A 12600-nucleotide genomic window follows, 5' to 3' on the forward strand; every position below is an offset into this window, starting at 1 on the left:
ATGATACACAGATGTTTGCAGGAACAACAGTAATAATAGAACACAGAAATCTGTTAATTCCTGGTATCAAGTGATAATTTTTTGGTTATATGTGTCTATTTCTTATCAGCACCTGAGAATTCTGGGAATCTTTCTCAGAGTACAAAAATCGACTTAAGGACTACCTTCCACATTCTTGAGTTAGACTGTTACAAATGGGCCTGTAAAGATTCCCACCTTCCTATGTGCATGACATGTGTCATCTGCTCCTCCATTGACCCCAGTTATCCATGTGAGCCGTGGAACATTAGCAAGCAGAATGTCATCTGAGGCTTGATGCAGATTTATACAGTGAGGCTTGTCGTTTTCAAACACTTTCCCTTGAAAGCCAGGAACTATGGCATAAAGGAGCTAAAATTAGACTACTGAATGGTGACAGGCCATATGGAGAGAAGCCCCAAAGGATGAGAGGCCATCTTGTATGTTCCAACACCAGTAAGTTCCCAGGTGAATCTGTCATGTGAGTGACCCCAACTATACTGATATGTAGCTCAAGAATACTTAGCTGAGCCAGTAACCCATGCAATTATGACAACCAACTGCAATTGTTACTAAGCCAGTGGGTTTTTCAAGGTTTTTTTTTTTTTTTTACACAACAATGGATTATTGAAACACTTACATTAACTTGGATAAACTTCCATAAACAGCTGCTCTATTCAAAGACAGAAGCAAACATACTAGATTAGAAATTCGAGAAACCTGAATTAAAGTTCTTACTCTATTACTTCTGTAAATAAGGTTTTCTAGGCTCATATTTTTTTTTCCTATCAGCACTTCTGTCCTGCCTGCCCTAATAGATCATCTTCACATGTTCCAAGAGCTCAGTAAATACTTATGTACTAAGTACAAGAATGAGTGAGATCTGTGCCAGTTTGCTAGGACTGCCATAATAAAATACCAGACTTGTGGTTTAAACAACTGCAATTAATTTTCTCACATTGCTGGAGGCTACAAGTCCAAGATCAAGGTGTCAGCAGATTTGGTTTCTCCCGAGGCCTCTGTCCTTGGCTTGCAGATGACCACCTTCTTCCTATGTGCTTACATTGCCTTTTCTATGTGTGCACACATCCCTGGTGTCTCTCTCTCTTCTTACAAGGACACAAGTCCTACTGGATTAAGTGCCTAATGACCTCAGTAACTTGGTCATCTCTTTGAAGGCCCTATCTGCAAAAACGGTTACATTCTCAAGTAATGAGGGTTGGGACTTCAACATGTGAATTCTGAGAGGGACCCAATTCGGCCCCTAACAATAGTCTAATATAAATGACCTTAGGAACTCTGAATAATTATGCAAATATCCAATTCTGCTATTAAGTTTCCATAAGCAAGAAACAAAGCCCATAATAAAAGACTTGCGAAATGATACAAGGGAACCAGATCCTGAACCACAGGTGATACATAAGTGGTACTGAGTTTGTTAATGTCAGGTAGCAACTACTGATTTCCTGTTTCTGCATGGTCACAGCTTCCTGGGCAAAGAGTGGTGGCAGCCTGGTTAAAGGATGGTAAATGACAAACAAGTCTGAGAAGTTAAACATAGAGCTAGCTGGAGAAATGTACTATTTTCTCTTCCCAGGAGCCATTTGTTTACATTCCAGAGTAACAGACCTAGGCACTTTGGTTGGTCTCTTTAGGAAGGATTTGTTTACATTCCACACGATAAAAGCTAAAAAGTATTCTTTCTGTCTGAAAGTGACAAGACATAGCTGTGCAAGCAGTTCCTCTATAAACTCCAAAATTCCTCATCTTAAACCTCCTCTCCTTAAAACCACTGTGTATGCAGGAGATAGCTGGCTTTACCATGTTGTTTCTAGAGAGAATGGGTCCCAGGAATGGGCACAGATGTTCTGTAAGTAAATAATTCTTCTGTTCTCTATTCCAGAAACCTCATGTTTCCTGTCAAGGTAAAATAAATACACACACACACACACACACACACACACACACACACACACACAAAGTAGGTAAAAATACTTTAAACAACATTTCTTTAATAGTATATCATCAAATACTAGAGCCTTAACAATTTTCCCCCTTTCAGACAGACAAGTCGATCCACTAAAGTGGCTTCATTTTTATTTTTTAATCTTTAGTTTTTAAAAATCTTGGACAGCTTTTTACTGGTCCAAATTTTTAGCTTATCTTTTACAATAAGCACAAGAAATTATATTATCGAGAGGCTTCTGGTTTTGTTGGTGTGAAGGTAATATGAGAACAAGGATCAGGGTTGTTTGTGGGACATTCTATCGACATGTTGCCTGAAACTCACCCCGTTGTCTTTAAACTGGTGCCTAACACTAAAACTTCTGACAAATACATCCCCAACTCTGGGCTAATAAGACAGACAGCCCTACCAATATTCTCATTAATTTTTTTTTTATCTTGTGCAGATTTTAATTAGAAAAAGATAATATCAACTGTTATAATTTTTTTTAAAGCCTTGACTCCAAGGTGACAGAGTAGTGGTACTTTCAGTTGCTCCTCCAACGTGCCACTTTTCTGCTTTTTCAAATCTCATGACAAATATGATAGACTCCCTTGCTTCAGCAGCCTCTTATATCCTTTAGCAAATACCTAATAAAAAAATTAATGAAATTAAAGTGCTGCTGAAGTAAATGTATTTAAAGAAAGTATATCCTTACATTTGCCAACAGACTCATTGACCACAGATAAACACCAAGGCAAACTTCTCAGGGATTATCTTCAAATGCAATCCACTTTCTACCTACTAACCATGTGTTTCTAAAACTTCTCTCAGGTTTGACTTTGAGAGGATCTTGGGTTATCTAAACCAATCATCTGTCAAAAATTTACATATTCTCGTAGATGAATGTGCCTCCTAAATAAACAAGTAAAAATGGGTTCATGATCTTAGAAATCCACTTATTCCATCAACGACACTCTCTCATTGTTAGAAAATCCTTCTTTATGTTGACTAAAATTGGGGGGCCTCGGCGGCACAGTCGGTTAAGCTTCCAACTCTTGGTTTCAGCTCAGGTTATGATTTCATGGCTTCGTGGGTTTGAGGACCCTCAGACTCTGTGCCGACAGCCCCGAGCCTGCTTGGGATGCTCTCCGCCCCTCCCCCACTCATGCTGTCTCTCTCAAAATAAATAAACATAAAAAAAAAATTGAACCAAAATTTACATTTCCAAAAATACATCTATTGATCCTAAGTCTGGCCTATGAATCATAAAAAATTAAGTCCTTTTTCCCCCACTAATTATCTCTTCAGATAATTGAAGGTCATTGCCATGTCTGTTTTAACCTTCTTCTTCAGTTAGTTATTGATTCTAATGTCCCAATCAGTGTTCCTTCATGCTCTTTTGGATCAAAGTTTTCTACACTTCGGACTCATCTGACGATGCCTCGACACCTACACCAAGATCAAACTCTACAGCATTAAGTGGGTTTATCTTTCCAATATTACAGACACCTGGCCTTGGGACCTACAAGCTTTTCAGAGCTTAATATATGTAAAAGTGAGTATTGACTCCAAAGTATTAAAGAAAACTTTAAAAACTGAAATAAAATATGTTAGATATCCACAAAACCTATCACTTGCCAGATTAAATTTATGTTCATTACAAAATAATTACATATGCAAACAATAAGTAGGTTTTTCTCACTTGCTAGTAATTTCCAAATATACACAATTGTAGAGAAATGAGAGCTCGTTATAAATTATTATAGTCAAATCTCTTTAAAAAAATTTTTATTAGTTTTCTTTTGAGAGGCAGAGAGAGACAGAGCACAAGTGGGGGAGGGGCAGAGAGAGAGGAAGACACAGAATCTGACGTAGGCTCCTGGCTCTGAGCTGTCAGCACAGAGCCCAAAGCGAGCCCAAACTCACGAAGCATGAGATCATGACCTGAGCCTAAGTCGAATGCTCAACCCACTGAGCCACCCAGGTGCACCTAGCCAAATCTCTTTAGAAGTCAAAAGCAGATCTGCGGGTGCCTGGGTGGCTCAGTTGTTTGAGTGTCAGAAGTAGGCTCAGGTCACAATCGTGCCATTTTTTAGTTCAAGCCCCACGTGGGGCTTTAGGCTGACAGCTCAGAACCTGGAGCCCTTTCAGATTCTGTTCCTGTCTGTGCCCGTCCCCTGCTTGCGCACACTCTCTCAAAATTAAGTAAACATTAAAAATTTTTTTAATTAAAACATTTAAAAGTCAAAAGCAAATCTCAAAAATCTTCACAAGACATAAACAATTTACATGTATACAATCTTAATGATATTTGCATTTTGACTTCAAGTCAAGGAATTCGACAGAATTGTAAGAATCTATAAAGGTCTTAAAAGTGGCCCTTAAAATTATAAAGGAAAACCTCAGTAAGAATCACCTGAGGGATTTATCTTCCATGCAGTGTTCTGGACCCACTCAGCCAGTGGGGTCTAAGAGTCCAGTGTTTCAGGGCTGACTTTAATCACAAACTTCCAGGTCCTATCCCTAACTTTTGCTGATTATTTAGTCACCCTTATCTGACTTCTGACCTGCAACCTGTTTCCGATCAATTACACTGACATTTATATCCCTCCACTAGCTGTAAGCACTCAGTCCTCACATTACTGCTCGAGGGTCCCAACTATAGACCAAAAATAAACAAAGAGATTTTAATTTAAATTGTATCCACAATATATACCAATAGAAAAGTGACAAGGCAAATTGTCAAAGTAAAATCTTTCCCAGCAGCCGCAGTACTAAAGTATAATTATATGTAAATTATATATATATATATATATATATATATGTATATATATATATTTTTTTTTTCCTTTTTGCTCCATGATTCCAGCTTTAATTGCCTTAGGCAATTTGAAACTGCTGCCCTCAGTGCAGAAGTGAAGCTAACCCCTCCAAGGAAGATGAACAAGTGTCCAAAACCCAAGTGGGGGTTAATTATAGCTCAAACAATTTATCTCTGGAGTCATGGCTACAAGATCCTGAAGTATAGCGTCTCATTTCTTGAGCCACTTAAATAAGCAGGGAATACAAAGATCTTTTTAAAAACTTATACCAAGCCAGGGAACGTTGCCCATTTTTTTTTTCCTAGTGGTAGATTTTGGTTAGTCATTTTTCTAAAAATGATTCTAGCACTTACTATGCCTTAAATGGTCTCCAAGGAACCTGAAATGGTGACAGAGCCTCCTTAAATACAACTGGGGGTATGACGTAGAGTCCAAGAATTATGGAGTTCAATAAATATTAATGAATTTTAATAATATCAAAAATATCCCTATAGGATATGCAGCTTATCTGATTTTTATATGATTTTTTACAGGACAAGTTCATCTCTTGTAGAAAATGACACTGCCCTGATACCATTTTCTGAATACAAACATTTATCATTGTGAAACTTTTTTTTTTTAAAGCAATTTCTTCTTTCTTAAATTAAAATCAACTTCTTGGAAATCAAATATATCTATTTAAGGCCGTAATGCAAAAAAACAAAACAACCCTTGGGGAGGATTTTTATTATTAGACTTGTCAATGTATCTGTCCTCTGCTAAAAATAAACTAGGCAGAGTGCTAAAAGACAACTTTGGCAAGAGAACATAATTACTGAACATTCAGAATGGAACATTTATAAAAATAAACACTGGACACATGCCTCGGCCCATATAGAAATTGGGCCTGGTTCTGTGTAAAGTTGCCACGTTGAACACATCCAACCAATTTTGCTATAGATTTAGCAACCCCCAAAAGAGCTATATACAATGAGTTTTCTTTTTTTACAAGCATAAACTAACATGACTAGAAGAAAAAGATCCAATAACAGAATTTTGGTTAGTAACCTGATTTACCCAGTATATGCTCAAAAAGCTCAGAATTCAGCCCTTCCTAGGGTAGGGCTCCAGGGGAAATGCTAAGATTGGTTTAAAAACATATGAGAACCATTAGATTCCTACATTACATACTCATGCTGCTGAGTTGCTGCCCCTTTCCTGGTACAGAATGCTGGACATTTATCCTCTGGAGAAAATAAAGTACAGATCTCTGCCCTGAGGGGAAAACACACAGATAAAGACAGAGCTACCTCACTGCAAACAAGGGAGGTTATCACACTTGGGCATGGTCAATGCTGAGATCCCCAGGTTGATTCTGACACTTGGCTCCCCAAACAATGGTAGTTCTCCCTGTCAGTCTCCAGGCAAGGGGTTCCAAGAATCTTCATGGGAAATCCACTCAGCCTAACAAGAAATAGCCAAAGATACCAACTTCCACATCTGGAGTTTCCTCAACAGTGAGACCAACCTGAAGTGAAGGGCACCAAAGGAAATCCCACTGAACTTTCCGTCACTTTTGCTAGCCCCTACCCTTCTACGAGCAGACAACCAAAAATCACCAGACACCTCACATATGCCTCTCAGATGGATACCAAAAGACACAAACAGAAGAAAAAAAACTTAGAAACAGACTGTCAAGGGATAAGAAAATTCCAAGGCAAAAGGAAATTCCAAACCATTACTATTAATATCCTCAGAGAGGTAAGAGAAGGATCATATACGTGAAAGAATTCAATCATCCAATAAGAAACATTTAAAGCAGCAGTTTTAAACCTTTTTAGTATAAATATTCCTTACCTAAATACTTTCAAAAGTTGTTGGCCCCCCAAAGCTTTTGTTTTTGTAGGTCATCAGTATGTATCTTATTAGAAGTGAAACCAAATTTAAAAATATGTATTCCACATAACCAAATATTATGTAGGATATTTAAGTAAAAACAAAAGTAATGCATTTTTGTGAAAAAATATTTTACAAAACAAAAAATCATCAGTGACAATCGTTACTTTGCTTTAGATTTTTTCAATTCTCTTTAATGTCTAGCTTAATAAAAGACAGCTGGATTCTCACATCTGTTTCCACATTCCATCTGTCACAGATCATCCAATATTCACTTAAATAATTTTAGAAAAAGAAAACAAAGGATATCATTATAGAAATGATTCAACAGAGTTTGTCAGAACTAAGGACATGAGTTCCAGATTGAAAAATTCCATCAAATGTCTAAGTCACAGAATAAAACTAGACACGCTAGTCTACGTCATTGTAGACATTTCAGAATCTGAGCTGAAGATCATACAAGTCTCCAGAGAGAAAAAGATTAAGTCAAACGTGAAGGATCAGGAAATAGAAAAACCTCAAATTTCTCAATGGCAATTCTGGAATCTAAATGGAACAACGTCTCCAAAATACTGAAAGATAATTATTTATAACCAAACTGCCATCAAGTTTAAGGACAGAAGAGAGACATTTATAGTAGCAACACAAGATCCCAGAATGTGTTTCTTCATACACTATTCCCAGAAAACTACCAGAAAATGTGTTCCTATAAAACAAGTCCTTAAACCACATATTAAAAACAAAGGGACACAAGAAACAGAAGACACAGGAGCCTGGGTGGCTCAGTTTGTTGAACACCCAACTTTGGCTCAGGTTATGATCTTGAGGTTCATGAGTTCAAGCCCTACATCAGTGTACAGCCTGTTTGGGATTGTCTCTCTCCCTCTTTCTCTGCCTCTCCCCTGCTCGCTCTCACTCTCTCTTTCTCAAAATAAATAATAAACTTAAATAATAATTTTAAAAAACAAACAGAAGATTCCCAAGGTAACACATCTGTGACACAGGTATAGAAAGCAAACAGCCTGAAGGAAACAGATCAGAAATCATCAAGAGAGACTTCTATAAATAGATAAACCTGTGTGTACAGAGAATATATTTACACAACTGTTACAAAGTATGTGATTAATATCACAAATATAGAAAGATAAGCAAACATGCATAATTACTAATGCCAGGAAAGACCAAAAGTTGTACGTGAAGGAAATATGATCATAGCTTACTAACTTAGCTCTAAATAACACGTCCAGAGTTAATGTAAGATTTAACAGAAGTTACATTCTAGTTATATTGAGTCAACAGAGTAGGGAAAGGCAAGTATGCCTGTCAAGGTAAAAAGGGAAAAATTTGGTAGTTCCTGATCTTCCAAGTGTCAATCAACAGAAAATATTAAAAATTGATGTAAGAAGAAAAGTAGTGGGACACCTGAGTGGCTCAGTTAAGTGTTAACTCATAGCGTGTGACTCCTGATTTTGGCTCAGGTTGTGATCTCACAAACCCTGAGATGATGTCCCATTTGGAGCTCTGCACTGATAGGGGGACACTGCTTGGGATCCTCTGTCTACCTCTTTTTCTCTGCCCCTCCCCGGCCCACTCATTCTCCCTCAAAATAATAAACAAACTTGAAACAAGAAAAAAGAAAAAAAAAGTAGTAATACACACATATTACATATAGACATGGAAGTAAACTGCAAAACCTTAGGTAAAAATATTCTAAGAGGGTACCTCTGTAGAAAAGGAAATAAGGTTACTTTGCATCCTACCAATCTTGCATAGTTATTTGACTCTTTCATTGTATAAACAGGATGAAACACAACATTTTTAACATTTTAATATTAAGCTTCAAAAAGCAAAATAAAGTGCATTTAAAAAAAGCAGCCTTTGGGGGAAATAAAGGTAACACTATAGTCCAGTTTTGGTTAGGTCTTAAACATTTGAGTTTTTGAGGAGAGTGAATACACATACCACAAATTGAAGCTAATGTCCTTAAACATTATGTCTTTGCTAAATTCCATTATCCCATGTGAATTGCAACAATGAAAATTCGCCAGGCAACATAATCATAGGAACCTAAAAATTTTGATAATTATTTTCTAAGCTAACAATAAAATTCGAGAAGGAATCCTGTCATTACTGCTTTATAAAGGCTTGTTTCCTTAGTATGATTGTTTCAAAGATCGAATACATATTAAAGCTAAAAGCTAGTCTCATACGCAATCTTACTAAAGATAAAACCAAGGAAAAATTTTATTGCATCTGATATAGATTATGGTATTATCTCACTCTTAGGTATTTTGGTTTCCTTTCCACTATTGGCCACATACTAAGATCTCAATAGATCCTAATATTAACAATGATACACTTGAAGGCAATTCTGCTAAAAACCATATGTCAGTCTTTGTTCCAAATACTTTGTTAGGCGGTCCAGAAAAAGGGGATGTGTACCCTAAAAAGCCTAGACTCATGCTTGGACTATTTCTCTGGTTAGTCGTAAGTTCATAAGCAACTGGTTTCATTCTTCTCATTAAATTTCAGTATGCCCTACTTGCTGTCAATCATCCAAGTTACCCTGGAACAGAACTAGAGTAGCTCACTCCCTGGGAAGAAACAGACATCACATTTCCCAAGCGCGGCAGTGGGATAGGCTTCTCTGAGTTTGACTGAAAGACATTCTTTTAGCTCATACACTCACAGGCAAGTGCTTTGAAGGAAACTCTCTCTGAAGCTGTACTAAAATGGAAATAGAGGGAGTCTAAGAAGCCATACACAAGGAGGTTCTGTGATTCACTACTGTTTTATGGCAACGGGAATAAGACATGATGGGTCCTCAGCCACAATGATAGAGAATGATGAAGAACAGGAAAAGGCCCATTCATGGTGGGACAGGGCCTCAGGAACCACCATGGTGAAAAGTGAAGAAGCAACAAGAAAAACAGCAAACAGGGGCACCTGGGCAGCTCGGTCACTTAAGCGTCTGACTTTGGCTCAGGGCATGATCTCCAGGTTTGTGAGTTCGAACCCCGCATCGGGCTCTGTGCTGACAGCTCAAAGCCTGAAGTCTGCTTTGGATTCTGTCTCTCTGTCAAAACTAAATAAAATTACAGAAAAAGAAAACATGGGATTGAAATCAAAGACCTAAGTTGAAATATCAGGTCTAATCCTTTCTAGCTGTCTTGTCTAAATTACTTGTCCAGCAAGTAATTTATCCTTTTAAGTTCAGTTCTTGTTAGTGAAGTTACAAAGTTAATACCTGTTTTTAGTTTAATATAATTCATATAAAGCTCGAAAGCAGTAGGCTCTGTGTATTGTTGTAGTAGTATTAAGGCACAGCTATCTCAGGTCAGGTTAATTTCAGTTATGATGCACAAAGTGCTCTCTCTTGATTTGAAGCACACCAAGTCTCAACGGCAGAATTTAAAATTCTGGTGTCATGTAGGAGGGCTGGTCACTAGATCAATTAATGTTGATGTAGCAGCCCGGACAGGACACCAAGGTCTGGGAAGAAGTTAGACACAATACTACTTCTCCACTCCCCTGGTTTCTATAAAGACAGATGATAGGCATAATAATAGCACCCCTAGAGAGATCGACATCCTCATGCCTGACACCTAGCAAATATTATATGTGACCTGACAGTTATGATTAAGGATCATGAAATGGGGCAAGTATCCTGGAAGGTCTCCATTGGTGGGCCAACGTCATCACAAGTGTTTTTTAAAGGCAGGAGGGTCAGAGTCAGAGACACGACAAGGGAAGCAGAAATTGAAGTGATGCCATTACTGGAAGGGAGCCACTAGCCCAGCAATGTGGGCAGCCATTACAAGCTGGAAAATTCTCTGCGAGAGCCTCAAGAATGCACCCTGCAGACTTTTTGATGTTAGCCCAGGAGACCCACTTTCAGACTTTCAACCCCCAAAATTCTAAGGTACTTGTGTTGTCTGAGGTCACTAAGCTTATCATAATTTGTCACAGCAGCAATAGGAATACAGACTTTCCCATAACACCCCTGGCCTGTCCCCACTCTTTACTCTTCTCCCTAGAGTTTCACTGAGAAGCCATATAGTTAACTCAGCCTCTTCTTACTCCCTTCCTCCTAGGGGCAGCCCTTGCAGGAAGCATTTACCTCCCTGGGTTCTCCAGGCCATTGCTTCTACAGGCACCAACCCCCGCGCAGGGTGGGTGGAAGGTGTGCGGTCTTTCAGCGCTGCCTATGTTTGGATGAGTATCCAGTTCTGGAGGTTGGTATAGGGAACCCACCAAAGAAGCAAATGTAAGCCATATCCTCTGATCCAGCTATAATCACTAATAAAGCTAATGGATTCACCCCCACCTGTCTGCTTTACTTCTCACATGATTCAGAACTCAGGTGGACAAAGGCAAAGAACCCTGTTTTAAGCATTGAGATTCTCAAAAGTTAGGCATGATGCTAACATAGAGATTCAATTCTTAGGAGAGGAAATGGGGAAAGATAGCCCTTTTATTCAGACAATATAGAAGGCTGAGATTGATATATTTAAGATTCAACATGGAAGACAGACTGCTATCCTCAAGGTATCCTTTTACAAGTAAGGATTCTAAATCCTTAATCTACCTGCACCTAAAACCACCTGCACCTCAGACTGCAGGTGGAGGTGATCAGTGGGTCTGGCTTTCGAACATTAGAGAAAGCAAGACTACAGCTGGCATTCTGGACACACAGCTCAGAAAAAACCTAAAGAGCTAGCCTAAAATGTATCCACGGTCTTTTTTTCAAATAGGCAAATATCATACCACAAGAATGTGAGTTGGCATTTTCAGTTTTGCAAAGAAGGAAAGGCAATCACCCTCAAATTTCTCAACCAATTTCACAAGATGGTGCTCTGATGATTCCATCATGAGAATTCTCTTTGAGGCTACAAAGAGAACTTGGAGACAAACACACATATGAAGCAGTTCTTTGGGGTCTAATTATTGCTGATTTTGTTAGAGCAAATATATGAAATTCCATTCCACTCCCAAATAACATGGAGATACTCATCATCCTCATGATAGGCATAAAGCAAACAAACATTTTGTATCTATTTTTATTTTTTCAGTCAGAATAACATATTGATAAGACCATTAAGAGACATTGATTGAAATTATCAATCATTTCACCAAGTTAGGAAAGCACTTCCCAGCTGTGGATTGATCCCTGAAGAGCCTGCTCTAATGATCTCCATCATTATCGCAGCTGGAACAGCCCATGGGGAGCCTCAGCCCCCAGGGTAAGAATTTACGGCCCAAATGAAATTTCATTACTCAATAAAGTAGAAAGCAACTAAGTCTAAGATCATCGCTCCTTCCTTCTCTTCTTTGTTCATTCAGTTTTTAGAACCCTCCCTAACTTACTGCATTCCAGAGAACAACTCAACGAAATCAGTTCCTCTCTGAAGAGTAATTTGGAGTGTGTGGTTAACTGGGTGAAATGCAGACCATACAGAAAACTAAGTCGATAGAGAAGGTGGACGTATAGCTAAGAGCAAGAGCTCTGCCTTGGAAAGTGGCAACACAGAAGAAATGGGAGGAATGAACTCCTTCTCTGTTTCTCTGTAAAAAACAGAAAAAGATTTTGTAAATAATTAGTTTTGAAGAAGTATTTCAGTAGGCTCCATGGCATCTGAAAAGAGCACTGTTATGTGCACAGACTGACTTGAGTTACTCAAGATTAAGTCACATTATAAAGAGGGGTTTCGTTATAAGCAAATTCCCATTTTTAGACAGTAGCAAAGAAGCTTAGTACATGTTAAGTCATCAGCTTTGAAATTAATTGGAATAATGTAGTCTTTAAGGAAATGATGTATGGTCAAGGAGCTTTTTTATCTGTTCATTTAAGTCCACAGGAAATGAGACCCTGGGAGGGATCCCTTCCAACCAGGGTCATGTTGGTGGACATTAGATAGAAGAATGTTCATGATATCA

Source organism: Lynx canadensis, chromosome A1, assembly GCF_007474595.2.
Source record: "Lynx canadensis isolate LIC74 chromosome A1, mLynCan4.pri.v2, whole genome shotgun sequence".
NCBI lineage: Eukaryota > Metazoa > Chordata > Mammalia > Carnivora > Felidae > Lynx > Lynx canadensis.